General features: G+C 39.0%; 1 long non-coding RNA gene across 1 annotated transcript in view; it reads left to right on the top strand.

Annotated features, from left to right (window-relative positions):
• The first annotated feature begins 1,096 nt into the window (after window positions 1-1,096).
• The window catches only part of LOC125467398 (uncharacterized), a 30,076-nt gene continuing 9,201 nt past the window's right edge, over window positions 1,097-21,971 (top strand). Inside the window, exon 1 of the long non-coding RNA XR_007250626.2 lies at window positions 1,097-1,655. This is a non-coding gene — a long non-coding RNA (uncharacterized LOC125467398). The remainder of the gene's footprint in view (window positions 1,656-21,971) is intronic.

Raw genomic sequence — 21,971 nt, 5'->3', positions numbered from 1 at the left:
TTAAAAAAAAATCAGCTCTGTTATTTCTAATAGCGAATAAGGTGCGCACACACTAAACGAGTAATGCACAGGGATATAATTCGCAGGCGTGGGGGGATTATGTTTGCTCTACCCACTCAGGAGAGAAATTAAACAAATCATCCTCGTATTATCAGAAGTGTTTCCCCGTTTCTACGACTTTTAAGCCCACGGGCACTTCAATCTTCATCCTACTGATGAGAGGAACACCTCAATGTAGATTGAATGGTATCAGACATCAACAGTTTTTTTTTCGCGTTGAAAATGATATCGATGAACAGACAAGTACACTGGGCCGAATACATTAATGAGGAAACTCCGGTTCGAGAATTTCGTTGCACACACTTAGCAACTGGTATTGGAGAGCAGATATTTCCCAAAACGGGCTCAAGGGTAGAGGAAACGTTCCTCCAAATTTCAATCATTATTCCCAACACTTAACTGAAATAACTCAGAGCTAATAATTCAACAGACCCTCGAGTTTGGACAGGATTTTACAATCAAACAAGCATTTCTGTTGCCTGTTTCTAATTGTTAGACGAGATTATGTGAATGCTTCGGAGATGCAACCTAAATTGTTATCAAAAGTTGCCGGTGTTGAGTAGCTCCGTGCTAAAGATGAGGCTGATTATATCATCGCTACGCACCATAACTGAGATGTTCTGGGATCTGAGGGTCAACCATCGATCCCTTCCTATGTAACGAAAGGACGGGTTAATTTTCTCTCATTAGCATTCCCATTGCACAAACTTACAGATTGACAACTAACACATCTGCTCTGTGCTTATTTTTTAATATAAATAACGCCTTGCCCAAGTCAGAAAACACACGTCTTATCTTTTTTTGTGTGTGTGCCTTTAGTTGTGGAAAAATAACACACGAAGACACCCAGTCATTCCCTGCTTTCCAGTCAAGTATTTGTCTCAATTCCACCTTTTTTTTCTGTCTTATTTCTTTTTCCCTCTTTTCTACCCTTCATCCCCGAAGCCCAACCACATTCTGTCTTCTCACACCCTCACCCTTCTTCTTTCTCTATATCCCAGTGTCTTGATGTTTTGTTTGCCCTGTGAAATAGACGAGGGTTTCGTCGGCATCAAAGTGGCAAAGTTCAGATTGAGGGAGAGGGTGAGAGAGAGAGAGAGAGAGAGAACTCCATCAAGACGAACAAAAGGATGCCTGGGCTTGGAAACTATAGCATGGATATGAAAACCGCAGTTTCGACTGGTGTGTGTATGCGTGTGTGCGTGTGTCTGTGTGTGTCTGTATGTGTGTGTGTGTGCCTGCGTGTATTTTAAAGGTTTCTTTGAACTGCCTTTGTGCTGAGTCGGCGCTGCTTCTTGCCAATGCAAGTCACGGTCATACGAACTTTGTGTTAACCTTTTATGTCGAATGAATCTTTTCATTTGGAAAGCCATAAATCTCATTCCGTAGCTCCTTTTGTGCAACGCGCTACGACTTAGTAAGCCAAGTGTGCGTTCAACAACAAAAAAAGTAGGAAAACAAAAGTTGCAACCGATAGAAAGTATAACTTTAAAAGCAAACAAAAAAATCAGATTCCAGTGTAAAGTGCGGGACTGGCTGATCACAGGAGGCATCGAGGAAGCAATCGAAGTGGAAACGGAGCGCACACATGCACAGTAAGCAAGCTATTTTCTAAAAACCTCCTTCAAGGTTTACATAGAGACGATGATTTATCGTTTCGAAACGGTCATTATTTTGGTGAATTTCAAGTAGTTAGGACCTGCTGTGAGTGAGCCGAGTGGTTAGAAACGGGACGAAGGACAGAGAGGGTGTGAGAGAGAGTTACAGCAAATAGGAAATACTTAAAATAAATGATCATTTGAAAAGCATGCTTGTAAACGAGGTGAACAGCGACACGCACACGCGAAAAAGGATCTTTTAGCCGAAGTTTATGTCGAACTGTCAGCAATTGGGGAGGGGGTGGAATGGGGGAAGGGCTTGTAAATGTTGTGCATGCGCGAGAAGGGATGAGTAGAGAGAGAGAGCGGGGGAGAGAAAGTTTTAACATTAAAGGTCTGGCCTGCAAAACTCTCCGGCTGTAAATGGAAATATCAGGATCCCATTAAACCATGACTGTTAGACTGGTCATTCCCGTACTGTGATGAATTTGTGTGTTTTATTCTTGTAAGTGAGTCTTTTTTTGTGTAGGGCGGGTTTGGTTTTATTTTAAAACTAATCGTTGAGTTATTGGTATGTGATTGCCCGTTCGTTATGTACGTTTGGAACCTACAGTAATAATTTTAACCATAAAATGTTCTTTAGACTGTATATGAACTATCCGCTGCGTCGTCCGGTGTTCCAATCACCACCTATTTGTTTCCCTTTCCCTCATTTTTTTCTCATCTCTCTCCTCCTTTGCTTCCTTCTTTTTCTTTTCCTACTTGCGAACGTTTCATTATTAAATACGTTGTCCCAGTCCACTATTACAACACCCTCATCCCTCCTCCCACCATCACCACCCCCGCCCTAGTTGAATCTTTCTATCATTGGGCATCATTGTGGGACAGCTGCGCTTACCACTATCGGTACAGGAGGCATCAATCCTCTCTCAGTGTTCCACTCAGAGCGTTATTAATTGCCACTACAATGCTGATGATTTTTAACTAATAACAAAGTTGTAAATTAACGCGTTCCTTCAAATATTTCTAATTTGTCAACACTGATTGATTTGATTAATACTCCGCTGGTGTAGATCGTGTTACAACCACGATATTGGCTATGTGACTATTAATGCAGACTGGTAGCTTTCTGTTAGGGAAAACTTAATGAAACAAATGCATTTAAAAAAAATTGCTGTTGTTAGTGGAATTATGACTGCAACCTTTAGATAAAAAGCGATCGCAAGGTTAACATTTCTATCGCGACAGAATGTAAAATGTCAATGTATTCTGCATGTCTGTCCACTACAGTGAGTGGTACAGTACAACACTTATTAGAGTCCCATATTTATTTATTCAAGCCAACATTTCCATAGATATTTCACACGGCAGTTGCCTTGATCAGTGTACCTTCCAATATATTTATTATTTTAAGGAATCACCCGAAGTGCTGTGCCGAGGTACTGATGCTTCAATACGGCATGTAGAACACCTGGAAGTCAAGAGAATACTGTTAAACTTCGACCTCTGGTCCTTTGGTTTTTTTTTCTTTTGGGATAAAGCCGAAGAGAGAGCGGTTTCAATCGTCTCAAAGGATGGTTAAAACGCCTGAAAGAATAGCTCGCTCTGATGATGAACTTACTGCCAGCGTTAAGCCTTTAAGCCCTTTGGCGGATTCTGACACTTTTCTATTGGAAAACAGTAACTAAGATTTCCAAAGTTCCCTCGTTCTACGAACATCTATTGTTTCACCCTGTTTCCAACGGCTTCTCTAGGCTCTGACAATCTATTATATATATGTGTGTGTGTGTGTGTGTGTGTGTGTGTGTGTGTAGTGTATCCATTTTTATTCCTAATTGCTTCAAAACTAAATCCAGGAACATCCAGCTCGCGCGAATTTGGTGAATCTGCCATATTAAGTACGAACAAGGAGCAATCTTTTTAATTTACTTTATCAATCTTCAAATTACAAGTACAAACGTGCTTGTGCGAAACAAACTTTCTACAGAAATTAAATTTAAATGGAAGTTGCCACATCAATGGGACCATATATATATGAGGAATTCAATCTGCCGAGTATTGTGACTCGTCTTTAAATAGGTTGTATTTGTGTGCATGGAACCTTTGTCTGGGTTTGGGAGCAAAGCTTTTCAAGCAGACCTAGCGATAGTTCAGGGTCACTGGCAATTTACTGTCCCATTACTTTAAAGCCTGGCACCCCCAAAACTATTCAAGAAATAAGAAAATTGGAACGACTGCTAAATATACCTTGACGATCTGCTCTCACATAACCTGCTGAAGAGTTCGGTTCATTTGAACAGAAATCATGTCGAGACATTTCAGGGACACAAATGGCGCACATTGGGCGTTCACAGTATGAATGGAATATATGACTATGTCATATAGTAGAACTCACACAAAATGCACTTCACCAGTAAACATTTTGTTCAAAGGCATGAATCAGGGAAACGCATTTAAGTCTTTGTATTAGAGGTGCTATAAAATGTGTTTCAGCGAGTTGCTGATGCATTATGTGCATTTCATGTGTAACTGGCTATATGATAAAAGTAGGGAGAAGTCGGCTTCACGAAAATGCATTGGCCTAAATGATATCCTGATTGATCGAGGGACATTTATTTATTATTAAAAGCACAACCCTTAAAGCACAACAACATCCTTCAAGAACTCGCCTGCTTCTGAATGATCTGGCTCATTTCTCCGTCTTGATTTGGTATTGAGGAGTAAAGAATCTATACATCAGGCCCAACAGAAAGTTTAGACTTCCATTATTATTTGCTTGGGAGTCAGAATAAGGAATCATATGCGAAATAGCAAGTAGTTAATCCTTATAACATCCACTCAAATTTGGTTGTGAAATCGGTGGCCAGCAATAATTTATTTACAGAGTGAGTCACACATCTTGCCTATTGATGACATCTTCTTCACCCACATCTGCTTACTGCCTTTCAGTAACGAGCAGAATCTGTAAAACGGTTTCCACCCCACCCCCAAAAAAGTCACACTGAAGTCTTCGCGGATTTCTGTATTGCAGATCACGTACAATATAATCTTCAGTAAAATCATTGCCAAAATATGCAGAATATTTATTAGAAAGTGTGACAAGCCGTGAAAGTGTGGAAGTGTATCTGCTGGTGCCATGATTGTAGAATCACAATTAAATACATTTCATATTTCCACTTTCTAATGGAAAATTGTATGTTAAGTACAGCTACTAAATGGGGCTGAAATTATATCTCCAATTCTCCCGAATTATAAAAGCAGGGTTATGTTACAATTAAGTCCCCAATTAATTTGGTACAGTTAACTGATACCAATTCCCCACCCCCCCCCCCCAAAAAAAAACAAACGATTACAGCAGATTTTGATAAGTTTCGCAGAATAGGAAAGAAACACAGGCGGTCATTGAAATCATAGAATGCTCCTTCTAATTAGGATCAATGCTGTAGGGTTATATTTAAAACATTTAGCCCCCTCTACAGCATTACTTATCGTAGTTTTAGATCGACACTCTGGTTTTTAAGGCTCGAGCAGAGACTAATATTTATGTGTATGTTTGCAGTCATTTATTTAGCAATGTAAAATCTGATTCGATTGTTAGGCAGATCATTTTATTGTATCAATACCTTACCAGGCACGATTTCTAAGCGATTAAAAAAATGGCTGCTCTGTGGCAGGTTATCAACTGCCGCCATTCCGTGGACGCGGATAAATGAGACTGTTTATTACTCGTATTAATAAATAATTCCAGCTAGCACTGTTCAGTATTTTTTATCGTCATTTACAGATTTTATTATGAAGAACAAAACAATAACCAAAAAGAGCTGCGTTGGAAATTAAACCAGTGGAATAACATGTATCTGCTGAGCTAAAAACAATTTCATTCACTGGATATTATGCCACTCTGTCGATGTATCAAGGAAATAGTCAGGGCAGGTTATTTGCTTTCATAAATTGACCGCGCTGAGCAGCTACCCAAGTAGACTGGCTAACATAGTTCCAGCATAATCAATGATAGCGGAGATATATTTAATATCCCAGAACATATTGATCTCAGATACTGCATGCATTTTATTTGTTCCTGTAGGATGCCCCTTTTTTGGTTTATATTGATGCACGTACTCTAAGTATATCTGGAATCTCGGTTCATCTTCTAGATGTCCATTGGATTTACCCCACAGCTCCGATCCTTTCCCAATATGACGTTCGAATAGACAACATGCACCTTAGTGCTTTGTCTGTGTTTTAATATGATCCCTTTTAAATTTATGATTTGTCCCCCTCTCCCCGAAGATACGACGATTAAAGCGCCCTCAGAGTGAGTAGACTAAATCGGATCTAAGACTGGAATCCTGGCCCGGCACGTGACTCCGAACAATTGCATTTATTACAATATCAAGACAATCAAACATAAACCAAGTCTTATTAAAATATCGAACACTGCATTCATTTGAATAGGCAAAGAACAAATGACTGAGATGGGGGCTGTGGTATTGTGTGATTAGTATTTTATACCATTATAGTACGTTGATCAATATATTAATAAAAATAACATGCTTATATATTTGTTTTAGAACTAGGTACCATGACATTGTGTTTACTAATCACCTCGCGCATGATAGAAAATAAAAGGTGGATGGGAGTAAATTTGCAACATATTTGGTACAGAATAGAGAAGCAGTGATGCCAAAGTTCTCACATTTGCATCTTCTGAAACTGAAAATTGATTCGTACACCGATGTATTTTAATTCAAAAAGTCTCCCGAAATGGACTTATAACTCTTGGTTGTTGTAGACTCTCTGAGAGCAATGATACGCACGCATATCTGCAGTAGGCCAAAATCGCTAGTTTACTCTATTAAATACTTCACGAATTAGAAATATATTTCAGGGCCGTTCCTAGAATTGATCCCGACGCTAAATATGTATTCAGGTTTACCAAAAAAAAATCTCCAGCATAATTTACATTAATACAACAGAGGAGTTTGTATCAGTATGATAAAGAATTGAAAGAGCCCTCATTTCCTCTCAGATAAACAGCACCTGAAGAGATGTCCAGAAAGTAGTTCCACCCTCTGTTCATTATTACAAATGTTTCCACACTCTCCAACACTTAGAAATGAATTCAAATGCTCCTTTCCAATAAAACGATAGTCGATGATTTACAGCCTGCACAATCGCGTCCGGCTAGATTTAATAAGTCCCTAACTCTAATAAGTGTCGATTTTGCGATGAATTCAGTTCTGCCTTTTTAATTTTGCACTGTCAAAATATAAAATCTCTTGATTCTCCTGTATTAAATCTCATTTGAATTCTTAGGAAACTTGATGCTCAAAAAAGGCCTGACTGATATTCTGTATCTGGTACTTTAAAAAAATGACAAATGTCTTGTCAAATGTAGAAAATCTATTCCATCTGGATCTCCACAATTACTCATTCAGTGAAATGCGGCTGGAAAGGTCTGACGGCGCGTCACATAAAATAAATTTGTAATGTAATAGCAAAAACGTAGGGATAATTTGCTGCTAATCGTCTTGTAGCATGGTGCCGGAGAGGAAATCAGCTGGCTAAAGAGTGGTACGGGGTTTGAAAAGAAGAGGAAAAAGTTTATAATTAGCGTTGGGACATAAAGCATCATATTTAAAAAAAATCTTTATATTGGAGTGCTATGTGTTTCTTATTTTATAGTCCAGGGAGATTTGGATAAGTGCCTGACCACTGAATTAATAATGGCCAGTTTCTCGGCTGCCTGTTCTGTTGGAGCCGGGTTTTATACTGTAATCATTAGCAGCCCCTCTGGCTACATGTTTTGCATCGGTGTAACACTATGACACAGTTGTAATACAAACTCCTCAGACTTGCTTTGCATTTTGTGGCAGGAAGTTTAACAGCAGCAGAATTCATGCTCACTGTTTTGTTTAAATTGTAATCATAAAAATTCCGACCAACTATGATATTTATAAGTGAAACGTAATATAGCATATTTATCAAACATTTTTGGCCGATCATCCTTCAATTTGGATTGAGGGATAGAGTGAATTTATGATTCAATGGGATGTGTATTTTTTTCACATTCATTTTTGTATCGTTCAACGTGGATTGCTAATGGAATTAATTGGCATTATATAACTTTGCCATTAGCAGATAAACCACTGAGCGTCCGAGTATAGCAATACTTTAATGTGAGCGGTTCAGGATCAGCACGTCAAAAAAGATGCTGTTGCCGGTGTCTAATAAAAGGTTCAATAATTTAATGAAAAGTTGCAAAGGGTAACGATGTGTGTGTCATGTTTGAGAGACTGTTTGATCTGCTCACTGCTTTTGGTGTGCACATCCCACAAATGACAGCGGGGTGGCGCTAATATCTGTGGTTTCTCTGCTGTACTTTCAAAATGGTGTAGTACAATCAAGCACAAAAGAATTTTACATGATTGAATTTGTTTGGAGGGGGGGGTGCATAAAATGTGACAAAATTCCACACAGATTTTGTGGATCTTTATAAAATAAAATTGTGTGGAGCTGCGCACAATTTGAGCATTAACATTGCTGACTGCCTGCTGCAGTAGAGTTTTGCTGAATAAAAGTTTTTTTTAAACAATGTACAATGTTGAAAGAAATATTGTAGTGCAGCGAATTCGATATGTTGCACAAAGGGGTTCCGTTAATTTGATCCCGTTTGTCAACTATCTTTACTCTAAATGCGAAGTATCTGACAAACTGTGGCGTCTCCGAATTTAGTTAGATTATAATTTTGATTTTGCTTTTATTAAAGAAGTCGCCTAGAATACAAATCTGTATTCAATAACTGTATAGAGCCTTTACGTGTAATGATTGATTTTGCATATTTGCCCCTTTCAGTGAACAGAGTGAACTCAGCAATAAGATATTGGAGAAAGTAAACACATGTTAAACTGTAGAACAAGCCATTCATTCAAAATGATTCTTTCATGAGATTCATTACGAAATATTGTTTTTATTTCGTGGAATTTATCAAATAGGGAAGCATCTAAATGTAAAATAAAAGCGATTAACCCTTATATATTAACTCACCACGCCCCAAGATCTTTAAAGACCAGATGTTTTTAACTCCTCTTTGACACCCTTTTTAGCAACGAAACGTTTCCTTGTTATTTTTGTGTTTTACTGGAGAATATGAGGGAAGTCGGGCCGGTGAAGTTTGGTGTTTGGAACCTGTAGCAGCTAAATGCCCACAACTACATACGATTGAGTTCGTGTGGTGTGTTGAATTCATTTAATTCTGAGTTAACCTAAATTCTTGGAGTATTCATTCATGCCACCCAATTAAAAGCACATGATAAAGAAAAGGCAGACATTTCCACAGCTAGTATTCATTTAATTCTTTTTTTTCGGCGCAACTTCGTCATTGGTCAACGAACGTGAAACACTTTAATTATGGGTACAGTTTTTCTCAGTGGAGAATCGTTTGATTTCAGACTGAGTTCGTATCATCACACAAAGCTTTCCAGTTCGTATCATTTTGCGGTAAAATTTGGAATTTGGAATTTTGCAGCAAATTGACACTAGCACACATACAATTGTTGCCTGTCGACTTTCTTCAAAATCCCAAGCTTTTAATCGTGTTAGTTTATTTTATTTTGTGAGATATTGTGGATTTGCAGGATAAAATGTTCGAGTTATTACTCAGTCAGGTACTAGGAGGCGCTGGTTCCTATACAAAATTATGTGCTAAATAGCACAGTTCTTTGTCTAGGTAGTGTGAATAGAAGGTGATATCGAATCCTAAGATTAAATTCTTGAGAATGAAAGCTAAAGTACCTCTAATTGTAAAAAAACGCATCGCCCCGTGTTATTTTAAACACTATTGGTTGCAGAATTAAATTATCTTTATTAAAGGGAGCCTTATCAAAATGGCTTTGCTGAATTATCTGCGCGCCCTTTGTAAATGCATAAACTAAATCAAGCTTGTTTTTTTTAATTTAAAGAATATATTCTCTGTTGTGAATTAAAAGCAAGAAAGACAGTGTCCGTAGATTTCTTTTGGTTTATCAGTGCAAAATGAGCTGAATCATATTCATCGGTGTGCTAGTTTCGTTGAATATTATGTGTCAAGGATGTTGTTTGTCTTGTGAAATTAAAAGTGACATTCCAACATTAAAATCTCTTAAATGTAATAAGTGAAGTCGTACCACGGATTTGTTCGGGGTCCTGATAAATAAACCAGCAAAAGACGAAAAGGCTAATCAATGCAACTATATTTTCTCCACGACGGTTGGGGAACTGATAGATTGTAATTGAAAAGAGCAGATATAAAAGTGAGCGCCAATCTAACCGTATCAAGCGAGTACCAGGCAAAAAAAAGACATTAACACATACTACCGCCAAACTTTTAAACAGTTCATGTTAAGATCCTCAAATTGATAAATGAAATGCTCCTCGCTTTGTTGAAACAATAAGAAAAACACTAATAATTTTCTAATCGTTAAAAATTAAAAGAAAATGGGCGAACTTGTGCAATTTGCACTGACTTAGAATCACAACTATTCAACTAGATGTTACGCAGAAAAAAATGTTCGAAGAAATAATCTGCGGGAAATTAATTGTCCAAATGTATTGAATATTGTTAACTCACAAACATAACAGTTCACAAAAATCCTGATATTCGAATTAACATTCAATTTTTCGCATTAAAATAAATTGCAGGTATATACCATGGATGGAACAGTTGTCATAAATTGTAAATCAAACCACATGTGATCCGTCATGGGTCTGTGTTTCCAGCATAAATTTCATTGAGCCTCATAGTCCTCGCTGATTTTTCTAATTTCCTGTTTTCTTATAATCTTTGCAATCGTCAGGTTGTCACCTTCCCAGCATCAATATAATAACGTCCAGAGTAAATCAATTTGTTCTTTGCGTTTTCATCCTTTTTGAAAGCTGATTGCAGGTTATAAATTATTTGCAGATTTCAAGAAAATGGACAAACGGGGTGTTTGCATTTTTTCTCCGTGAAATTATGTCTATGTCTAGTTAATTTTCCATCACTAATGTGCAAAAAGGTAAAGTGCTCAGAAAAGCATTTTTAATCTTCATATAACAGACTCAGTTCAAATCCCAGAATCCAATGCTGACATCATATTTTAAGAATCGATCCAAGACTTAAAAGCACAACAACTTTCTTCTTGATAATGAATGTTTTTAATATTATTTATGGAGTGGGCTGATCAAACGTTTTAAAATATTATAGCAGGGTAGCACAGTCACTGTATTTATTATAGAACTATTATCCTGTCGAATGATGTGCGTTCACGTGAAGCGTATATCTCTCCGCTAGCTATAAAGGAACAAAGTCATCAAGAAAAAAAATCACAACTTTTTTTTTAGAAAAACAACTTTCATCCTATTTCATTTGGAGATGTCGAACGGACTATGGTAGATGTGCATGTTTTTTTTCTTGAAGTTACCTGAACTCATTTATCTGTTGATATTTCTTTCAAAAATGGCCTTGAAGGTAAGGTCAATTGGATAACGGCATGGGCATGGGAAATCATTATGCACATTGATAATTAAAACAAGAAAGTTATCATGCAGGGCATAGTTTCTTTCCCCCTATACTTTTCTTCCATGTTGTGGTCAACTAATGTGATGTTCACACCAAAATCTGCGGTATCCAAACAACGATATTACGTGGAATAGGTATGATATTCAGAATTAACAAAAATGCTCTAAACTCCTGCACTCTGACTAATTGAGTTCTACGAGCTTATACGTTCTGTGTTCTTTGTTTGATTGCATCAAGTTTCTGAACACAGCATGAAAATTGGCATTTGTTTAGCTGCGTATGAGTGGGTAAATTTGCAGCTCTGGAAATTTGTATTCACGGAAGATGGGATGATATGAATCAAGTTCGTGTCTGCCCAGGGGGAAAAAAACCCTCCAAATCCATTGGGAAATATTTCGTTGTTTTCTGTATTGTAGCATTGTATTCGGCATCATCAAATACTACACGTTTTGAATCATGTTTGATAAATGGACTTTAAAGTTTATTGCAGCAGAATCGACGGCTGTGATGTAATAGAGAGAAATAAAGTTTGTTTAAGCGAGACTTAAGGTGTTTCAGAAACATGCAGTTGGCATACGTCAGAGCTACTTAGAGCACGAGTTTCTACAAAGCACCTGTTGAAGAACCATCTTTGACAAGTTCACTGCTCAATGTATCAATACCGACGCCCAGGCGATATGTTTAAATATATCAAAGCTTTGAAATGATCTCATATCAGCTAATATAGAAAATTAAAGTATTTTATTGCCTACAGCTAATATCAATTAGGTTGCGAACCTAGATCTCCGTTAACTGAAACTGTATAGCTTTTGGAGTTAATAGTGACCTAACGTAAGTTAAAATGAAAGAACTCTGCGTATCGAGAATGAATGCGCACAAGCGTAACTAGCGAAAGCTGCGCCGTACCTTCCCAAACTTAAGCGTGAAACAAATGAACGCTTAACTCAAATGGCATCAAGTTGAACATTTCAGCGACGTAACAACTTTCTTTTTGACGTTCCTGGCATTTTATTTCACAAGTTACCGTTTGTGTCCTTCCGTCTTCTCCCTTCTCCAATAGTTTAAAATCTAGCAGCCACTGTTAAATGTCAACATTGCGGAAAAGCTGTCAAGATCGACACGACAAGTACCTCCTGCTGATTTTTTAAGCGAAATTCGAATCTAATCAACAATTCACATCGCTAACAGTTCAATCTCTCTTTTTTTTTAACAATACTCCACAGATGTCACTGTTACCGGTGCTGGAAGCTCCACCGCATTCCGCTTGGCAGGGAAAGTTTCAAGTGGGACACGTACAATGAACCCCCTGTAAATAATTTACTGATAAACTTTGGGCAATGAAAATAGCTTGCCAGCACTCTACTGCATATTTAAAAAATTCCATCAAAATGTCCAACATCCTTGCTTTAGCAATATATAGCAAGGGATGTATAGCCGCAACTGATTTATAGCAGCATTTATTTGCTGTCGAATTTCCCGTATTCCCGCGGCTCCCCCATCCCTTCCCAACATACCCCCATTTCCCAACAGAGGACTCTAGAGGCAATGAATTTAGGGGAGTATTTTGTTTTGCGTGGGGAATCTCGCGCTCACGTGAATTAAGCCAAAATGCACAATCCCAACTGGAGTCCAATAAAAATTCATCACATTCGCAAGACCTTAATGACTGGAATGGAAGATTAATATAGAAAAACAAACACACGACCACCTCAATATGAAATACAATCACTAGTTGTTTTAACACAGGATAGCTCTGATGTTTTGTAAGGTAAAGTAATAATAATTTTAATATGGTCAGGTGCGTAATAGCATGATTTCTACACCAAACAGATCTCGAGGACTTATAAAGATCCAGGAGGCACTAAATATTAATATCGCGCGAATTTCCCAGCCCTGAAAGAAAAGAAAACTTTTGGGAATACAGGAGTGTAAGAATCGAAATAATTGCCTAAATCAATCAATTCATACAATTTAATATCCTACATCAAAACACATAAAACTATGCCGAACTCATGCCAAGGGCCAGTCTCCACTAACATCTGAATCAATGCGTTGTTTAATTCTCACTTTAATAATTTTCGTAGAATCTATCAGCAGAAATCGGGGTAAATTGTTCAACCTGATGCGATCTCTGTCAAAAGTTTACATCAAAGACACAATATTATTCAGTTACCAGAGAAACTGTCTCCTCAGATAAGAATATCTTAATTATAGCGACACAAAGATAACGATTCTAAAAAAAATAGATTTGTAAAAGGAGCCTTTCGGTCTGTTTCTTTGATGGTTTTCTGTGTCGGATCACGATGAAGTTCTGAATCGGGGAAGCCTGAAGTTCGCTGAACTCGGTAGCTATAAGTAAACAAGTTGTCAGATTGGAATAATCTCTCTTCTTTGGGTTCTGAGAAAATTTCGGCCTCACATTCTTAGATGTAGCTAAATCTACTTTCTCCTCGAGCCGATAGTGGCGTACTTCGTGTCTTGGACAATAATGTGGCAATTGTTAAAGTTTTGTGACCCATAAAATTTCGGGGTTAGTATTCTGGCTATGGTATGTAATTATGCAAAACACTTTTCATAAAGACTTGCCATTCGATCTAATGTTATAGTCTATGGTCCAAAACTGTGTGTGTGTGTGTGTGTGTGTGTGTGTGTGTGTGTTGGGGTTGGCTGAGAGAGGATAGTGATGGTGACGGGATGTCTTCGGGGTCATGGTTTGGGGGGATGTGGGTGGGGAAAGGCGCGGGGCTTGCTGATTGCATTCACATACAACCCTACAACACACTTACCTGCAAAGTTGCAGGCTACTGTGAAGGCACCGATTTTCAACCTGTCTGCTTTAATTTAACGTTCATACAGAATGCACTATCTCAGTCTGTCCAAATATGCATCTGAGAGCAACCCCTGCTTATTTTGATTTCATGACAGTTATTGATAGGTGTGAGTGATGAGTGAAATCTCGGTGCCTCTCTGACCTGACGGGACATTGACAAGCGCCTTGTAAAATGGGTTGACAGCTGAGACTGAATTAGCTGCGTTTGCACAAAATTTGAGGATCCGATAATCAAGAAATCAACGAAGAACTATGACACCCAGCAGAAATATGGCTGCAAATCACTGATTACTTGGTAGAACTTTCTTTCATCATCAAGGCAAAAAAAACAAAGGCTAATGTGTTAAATGCAACCCGACAAGCTGACACATGGAAAAAGCAACTATAGCTTATTGGCTTTGTTCAGGGAGAGAGTCAAAGAAAAAATCCAGTATTTTAAAAGGTTTTGTAATTATTATCTAAATTGCGACAAATAAGCACAGACGTAGGCTCACTTGAAATACTTCGTGATCGATTTTCCATTTTACTGTTTCAACGTCCTTTTTTTCTCCCTTAAGGAAAGATTTATACGGCCTCTGTAGAGTATGCTTCAGCGTTTTATTGATTAGAATTTTAACGAAAACGTTGCAGGTAGTTACATCGCAGATTTTGCAATTCAGAGAGAGGACTCTGCAGCAGGTGCCTTTATTGACGAAGACAAGTTGACTGAATTGGTAGCATTATTTAAATATTTAACTTTTAAGAGAAAAAAATCAACATTTATTTAACAGGGTTTAATATTATTTGTCATGTTTAGTTAGCATGTCAGAATTATGTTTTTGCACTACGTGATACTGTTTAAAATTGACAAGAGACTCACTCTGCAACTGAACTGATTGACCTGCCTTACGGAACTTCCTTGACAGCAAGTGATTTAATCCCACCTTAGACGCAATGGAAGTACAATCAAATGGCTAATGCGATATTTTAGAAGTCCCCTTGTTTACTTTCAATTACGTGATAGAATGCCTACGAATTTCAAGGTATATAATGATTGAACTGACAGATCCTAAATTTGTGCAATGATGAAGATTTGCCAAGAGCAGGAACGACCATCTATGGATGTTCAATGTAGACGCAAGTCTAACAGATTTTGTAGCGAAGGAAGCGCTGCTGGAGAGAGTGGTTGGGTGGGGTGGGGGGGTGCTGGTGGTGCGCTGGTGGGAAGCGAGAGGGAGAGCGAGAGAGAGAGGCAGAAGAGACTGGTTGTCAGGGGTCAGGCAGTCGGAGATTGCTTCTTGAGATCTTTCAAATTTCACACGTTTGAAGGCTTATAGGCTTACTGATTCGCATTTCAAAACAAGATCAGTGGATTCATAATCAAAAAATTGAGGTCTGTAGCTGGGCTGCATTTTGATGCATAGAGATGTCTTGTAGGGTGAGTGAATTTGGAAAGCACTGTTCTGACACGTCTCTGATCGCTGGTATGACGGGTCTCGCTGAGAAAAGAGGAACTTGCTGTCTGTCTTGTTACCTCTCGAAAATCAAAGCCGGAGTTAGCGAAAATTGGGAATCAAATTAAGTGGTGGTCCGAAATAAATGCCGAATGAGTGTTTCTTTTTTCTGAGCACGAGTTGCTTGCGAGAGTAGCCCCGCCGATTCCATCCACTCTCGTGCATTCTTTTTTGAACAGAAAAGGGTCCACATGCAGAGGAAAACGGTCTGCAATCCGAGGGGAACACAGGACATCCAATACAGTTCTAAACAAGTCATAGCCAGTGACGTTGAAAGCAACATCTTTGTTTTCAAGCAGCATTCTGCCGGCTGCATCAATGACGTCACATGCCAGAAGATGCTGCAGGAAAGGTTTGATGCAAAAGTGAATTAGCCCAATAATTATATCCGGAATATTAAAAATGGATGTCCTCTGCCAACTTGAAAAATTAATGCCACAATATAATGAAAAGACAATTATCAATTGGAAATCTTACGATGCCTGCAGCTCGAAGCAATCAAATCAGATACTATCATTTGCTAATGATAACGAAAAATTTGGCTCTATAATAACCATCGGCAGTAATTTCGATGAGGAAAAAAAGTTTGAAGCCAGGGAATCAGCAATAGTCTATAAAAGGGACGTCAATTTCCCATTAGAACATTGCAATTTACCATTTGTTTTATCATTTTCCAACTACCAAATTTCGTGTAAACGTCTCATTGCGGAGACTTTGAATTTTGGGGCATCATACATCTTTTAAACATCAGTATTTGTGATGGAGATCTATTGCTATTGAAACCTTAATGACTTATTGTGCAAGGAAGTTGTGTGGGGCATTACAGATATGAAGGATTTAATCCAGCTTCACAAATACGCGTGGGCGTTTTCTTCACCAAACAAACTAACGACGCGTTTTGGGAAAAGGCAAGGAGCGAGATTCATTGTCTTAATTAGTACTGGGCCACAAGTCAAACAAGTTGGCCAGGGTGGGTGGGAGGTTGTGGGATGGGGGGAGGTCGATGTTGGGGGATGGAATCGAATGTCTCTTTTTGTAACATTTCATGTGGCAATATGGTATTGTAACTGAGTTGCGGATTTAATAGATAAAAGAGCCAGGACTTCCCAGAAACTCCCTTTCAATAGATTTATTAGTTGCTTTGTTTGTAGTTTTGTAAATCAATAAAACTGTATTGAAATATATACCCTCCCATGTATGGCAAAAGCCACTTAACTCGCATGGGCATTTTGTTTAAAAACGACATCAATATTGATGGAAAATGAAACAGACTAAAGGAACTAAGGATAAGATGAGGTAACGGGCGTGGGGGTAATAAAGGTATGTTGAACTAAGGCGATGTAAGGTAAGTAGCGTCCGACAGTAAGAGAGTAGGACCAAGGAGCAGTGGACGCCAGCATTAGTACAGGACGGCTAAGTAAAGAATAAATTATTGTAAACCTGCCAGATGCAAAAAGCTGAAGAAAAAAAGATTTAAAAATGTAGCCCAATGAACAAGAAAAGAAAGCAAGAGTGACAAACAATTTATGCAATAAGCAAAAATGGAGAGGAGGGCAAGAGTTGACAGAGGAGGGGAAGTGTGAGTCTGAGGAAAGTAAGATAGAAGGGGGCCAGAGATAAAGCTCAGTCCTGATTGATGACCAGTTTTTTGTAGCTGACATTACCATTAAATTATTGCCCAGTATCCTAGTTGTGTTGTCTGTGGCGAACCTCTACCACAAGCTGTTTAATTTTTTTCTAATAGTCTCACGCCTGGCTGCCTTTAGCTGCTCGCTATTAATCAGCAAGCGGCTCCACGTTCAGGAAGAAAAGCGGTTGCACTGCACGTGTTCGACAGTGCAGGATAGTCTGCACTCAACCATTTATACAATAAATTATTCTTATGAAGTACACTTGATATTACGATAAAATTTCACGCACAAAATATACAGCTTTGGCGTTCGAAGAATAAACAGCCTTCTGGAGAGAGAGAACAAATAACAAATCGGCCTGTCTCACTCGCTCTCATATACAAAACACAAACAATCAAACCTGTGAGGCCGAAGCTAACGGGGCGTACTCATCTCGAGTAACCTCGGTGATATCAGTTCACTCAAATTCACCTCGGAAAGAAAGTGCTCTGTACTCAGACTAGCAGGTAGCAATTTTATCACAGTACATTAACACTATTAAGTTTCCAGCAGGGCTAATGCAGTCAATTGAATATCGCAAAGTTATTTTGTCAATACATTTTACAGGGTGCACAGTCTCTGTTAGTGTATATCAGCAGCACGTACCGCCTCGTAGATGCTAATAGTTAAATATTCATTCCAACGTCCACCGATCGAAATAGCATACTATTTGAAGTCTTTCACTCCTTTACTTTCACTTATTAACCTATTTCAGATCAGTGTTGTGGAATTATCCTAATACGTTGGGGTAATGGGGTTGACATAATATTTTAAGATGAATCAGATGTAAAATGCGTACGTATGAGCCCTCACAAAAGGATTCAGTTATTATCATTCAGTGGCAACTTTGAGGGATCTTCAACTTGTTACAAAATACGAATCAAATGCCAGAAATGGCGCTTTCCTTTCAAGCGAATGCTTCTTTAGAAGAGAGTTTCGTTCCAAAAGTAATGAAGTTGGAATTTCTCAGAGAGTGTTAGATAAATTATTTGCTTAAACGCATTTATGTATTAAAGAAACTAACAACTTTTTAGGATCTCGTCTTGTTTATCCAATCATAACCTTGCCATGAACGTTGCACATTTAGACATTAAAGCAATTTTCATCATTTGGACCAGTGTATCGACTGAACAAACTACTCCAAAGACTTGAGAACGCCTTGGATGTACAGAAGTTGCATGCGTCTATCTCCGGGGCGAAGTCTCGCACTAATTAGACATTGTATTTGTTGCAGCTTAACTCCCACGTCAAGCTAAGGCGCAGTCAAGATGATCTGCATTTCTATCATGTTCAAGTTGATCTGGCCAGCAAGCAGAGGTAAAAGGCATCTCGCTTTTTGAAGCAAACAGAAAATCTCCCCCTGGTTAATTTTTCCTAGAACGTGGACAAATAAGAAAACTAATAACTAGTAGGGAGCATGGTGCAAAGATTCATAATTTTATGAGGTTGAATATAAAAGTAAAGCAATCAAAACCACAATAAATGCCGCTGAGTGATCACGGGCAGACAAGAAAGACCAGAAAAAAAAAGATAATTAACACACCCCCAACAACAAGGAGAGAGGGACAACTGTGCGTTCTCCCTCAGGAAAGCAAATGAAATCAGTGGCTCATCGTAGAAGGCAGGTAGTTCAACGGGACACGTGCAAACTTAATGCAACTTATATAGTAACTTTTTCTGCTTCATTGCATCATTCCCTTTCTGCTTATTTGACACAGTTGAACCCAAGCTAACAGGAGGAAATCTCATTTAGGGTTATAGCGTAGAAGTAAAAGGCCTCAGATCTGTCTTCTCCAAACTGCTGGAGAATGTGGGTCCTTTTTAGATTTAAACTGAAGTCTAGCCATTGAATCGAACACGTAGATCGATGCAAAAACAGGTCTGGCAGCATCTGTGGAGAGAAATCAGAGTTAACGTTTCAGGTCCAATCGCCCTTCGTCAGAAACCGTAGATGGATGTACGATTGGGGAGGGCGATGTGGGGTTGGGGTTGCTTGTAGAGGAGGCCCTTAGCACTTGCCGTTTCATAGCGGAACATGAGATTTGACTCAACTTGCATTTAGCGTTAGAATAAAGACAGGTTTTGGGGTGTTCAACAAGGCTCCACACCTTGGTCTTCATTGGAGGGAAACGGATACCGACGCGAATTGTTTGGTTGGCTAGAGGAGTCTGACCATTTGCAGCAGAGTTTGGCGGGAATAGGAGACGATGAAGTCTGAATAGGGCAGGGTAGATGGACAATGGCCATGGAGAAAGCATCATTCCACATAGTTACATAGTTTTAAACATAACAGCGCGAGACATTAGTAAATCTTAGATGAACAAATGATGGTGTAGCACTATGAATTGACTGCAACAAATAAAGAGAATCTTAATTTACGTCTCGAGGAGATGACGTACATCCAAGGAACCGTCAATATAAGATGCAATCTTCTCGGTACCAAGTTTCCATCGATCAACTGTTGTAACACTGAGGTTAACAAAATTTTGTCGAGCCAACAAATGCTAACAGGTTTATGTGAATAATGTCAGCAATATGCTAACTGTGAGGTAAAACTTCAAGAGTTGGAGCGGTTTCAACGCTAACTGCACCACATGAATATTCACCAAGTGCAAATCTTTGATTGAAATGTCAGTGCAGTCAACTGACATTCACCCACGGCTGAAGCGAGTTTGTGTATTGTCAAGAGTTTGTAAGGTTAAAGACGAGGATGATCCAATTCTAGTTTCTAACAACAGTGCTCGCAATGGTTGCGATTTAAATACAAATTAAAGCGGGAAAGTGGACAATCTCGCCCCTCCACAACAGCAGAAATAAGACGTGCTTGAAATGAAATGAGGAATAGAAGGGAGAAAAAAGATATAAAAGTGCAGTTGATGTTCGCAGTCTCGATTCACAGAATTGTCATTCATTATTCTTTGAGCCCCTTTATTGTTTATAAACCATTGTTTCTGAAAACGATTTCAGATTTTGTACTTGTCTGTAAGGTGCAATTGGCAATTTGACTGTAGAAAGGAAAATGCACAAGTATAACTGTCGGAGAAGCAGTAAGAGTTAATTTTATACTTAGTGAAATTCCAAATTGCCCTTGACATTTAACACACCTGTACCTATTGGGAGGTGTGGATACCCAGAGGGAAAAAGGACGAAGTGTAAGTGCGCATGATAATTCTTGCAGTCTTCCAGTGCTGATTTCGTGATGTTTCTCACTGAACAAGAGGTGGATTTCCAGCAGAGAAATGTTGCCTAAAAACAACACGTCAAATCTTTCATGGGGACGGTTATGAAAGGTACTAATAGGCTTGAATTCTTATCGGTTCCTATTTGGTTTAAGTCTGTGCAAGCAACAGGCTGGCGATGGGGCAATAACTCTTTGTCCTTTTGTAAATTATTTTATTTCAAGCCAGTTTCCTTCACTTAAAAAGTTTGAAAATCACCGCGTTTCTAGACTGACGCAGCAGATTCTAAACGCAGTATGATTTCTGATCAACATTATTGTGGGACCCCGGTGCTATTTGGGAGCGAATTCTTGTTCTCTGGAGTTTTAGAAATCAACATTACAGGGTACGGTCCGTTACATGTGGGACTTGAAGAACCAAGACTGTGTAGCCCAGCAGCACGGATATTACCAATGCTCATCAAAACGCTTCACCTAAGCCGTTATTGCTATGATAGCACTCAGAGCTAATTATTACATAGTGGCAACATCTTGAGAAGAATCGTGACCACAGTCCCGTAGCTCTTGCTGTGTATGCCAATATTTAAGCTTCAATACGCAAGGAGGTTATATAGAAATGAGAAACCGTACGAAAGCGGTCACTTTTGCGCATAAAACACACTCAAAACAGCTTCTGACTAATACAAGTGTCAGTATGCCAACCCATCAGATCGTGGTGGTAGTGTTAGTGGCGCTAACAGGTAGTGTTGTCAGATACAGTGCGCAGCTGATGGTGCCGATACAGCCAAACATAGGGTCTGACGCACAGGACATCTCATTCTCATCAAATTATCATGGACTTACACCAAGAATTTTCCTCTCGAAAACGTTGGTTTTACAATGTGAGGGAAGCGCAACTTTCTGCTAACTAACCATTTGGGGGCGCAATCGGGGCGGGGTGGGGAGGACAGATTGGACCACATGTTTGGAAGATCTAGCAGTTTACACTGGAACGAAGTTATACAGGATCAAATGCAAGGAGCAAGCAATTATGCAACTGTGCGCGGTTACTGCCTTCGGGCTGATATTTCCTGATTCAAACCCAACCCACCTGGCAGTGTACCCTAACCATTACCATCAACATTCAGCGTGGTGCAGAGGTAGTTCCCTTACCTCTAAGGTTGCATTTCCGAATTCAAGTCTTATCTGCCCCAGTGGGTTATCATAGAATGCCCGAACGGGTTGCTCCTCAGTATCAGAATATTGAGGTGTGAGAACGTTGCCCTACCTCCAGTCTGTACTGACACATTCCAATATTCCAATTTGGGATACAAATAGGATGGACAAATTAGATTGTTGAGATGACGAGTCCAGTTGCTGTAAATCCCACAATGCCCTCATAAGGTGGCAAACAAACAGTCAAAGGTTAACTTAGTATTTCATGAATAAGACGCAGGGAAGCATGAGTGGAAATCTCTTGGCAGGTTGGAAATGTAATGGAGACTTAGCCAATCCTACAATGCGCTACCTCCTTTAGTTCCGTGATTCTGAAGAAGAGTCCAGCAGTCAACGAAAAGAAAATGTCATTGATGTGCGGCACTTAATCATTTACAGATATTAATTGA

The sequence above is a fragment of the Stegostoma tigrinum genome, chromosome 33 (genome assembly GCF_030684315.1).
Source record: "Stegostoma tigrinum isolate sSteTig4 chromosome 33, sSteTig4.hap1, whole genome shotgun sequence".
Lineage (NCBI taxonomy): Eukaryota > Metazoa > Chordata > Chondrichthyes > Orectolobiformes > Stegostomatidae > Stegostoma > Stegostoma tigrinum.
The sequence above is the reverse complement of the archived record's forward strand: the minus strand, read 5'-3'. Positions and strand labels throughout refer to the sequence as shown.